Source organism: Elaeis guineensis, chromosome 8 (genome assembly GCF_000442705.2).
Source record: "Elaeis guineensis isolate ETL-2024a chromosome 8, EG11, whole genome shotgun sequence".
NCBI lineage: Eukaryota > Viridiplantae > Streptophyta > Magnoliopsida > Arecales > Arecaceae > Elaeis > Elaeis guineensis.
The window spans coordinates 87,937,373-87,938,117 of NC_026000.2; the positions used below are offsets into that span (position 1 = coordinate 87,937,373).

The 745-nt window shown below is 36.6% G+C and overlaps 1 non-coding gene across 1 annotated transcript; it reads left to right on the top strand.

The window, feature by feature from the left end:
- The first annotated feature begins 277 nt into the window (after positions 1-277).
- On the top strand, positions 278-383 carry LOC140851425 (small nucleolar RNA R71). The gene has a single exon (XR_012134178.1). It is a non-coding gene; the product is annotated as a small nucleolar RNA R71 (small nucleolar RNA).
- Positions 384-745: the final 362 nt, after the last annotated feature.

Consider the following 745-nt stretch of genomic DNA (forward strand, 5'->3'; position numbering starts at 1 on the left):
AGACGATCTAATTTTTGGGATAGTTCATCTACCTTTTGATGGATATCTATGGCATTTCCTACTTCATATATTCCACCTCTTTTTGAGTTTAACATGGGTTTATCTCTAATGGAGGCAGACATATGATGTAATGAATTTTCACTTAAAATTTCAAACAGTTGTCATGCCTCATCCTCACTTTTCAGCATAAATGTCCCACCGCATGATGCATCGACCATTTGTCGATGTCTTTCAGAGAGCCCATCATAAAAATATTGGATTAACTGCCACTTGGGTACAGCATGGTGGGGACATTTTCTAATAAGATCCTTTAATCTTTCCCATGTTTCATGAAACATTTCTCTATCTAATTGGGAAAAACTAGTTATGGCTTTCCTTATTTGATTCATTTTTCCTATGGGAAAATATTTCTTGAGAAACTCTCCTTGCAGCTGGTCCCAGGTTGATATAGTCATGGAATCCAAAGTATGTAGCCAGTATTTGGCTTTGTCCTTAAGTGAAAAAGGGAATAATTTCAACCTAAGAGCATCATCGGAGAAGTTGTGAATTTTGACAGTTGAGCATATCTCAAGAAATTCTTCAAGATGTTTATAAGGGTCTTCATTACTAAGTCCATAAAATGAAGGTAACATTTGGATTATACTGGACTTAATTTCATATTGAGTGGCCTCCACAGGGGGTACTTGAATACAAGGAGAGTAGGTATATGTGGAAGGAGTAAAGTACTCCTTCAATTGCTTGGGTG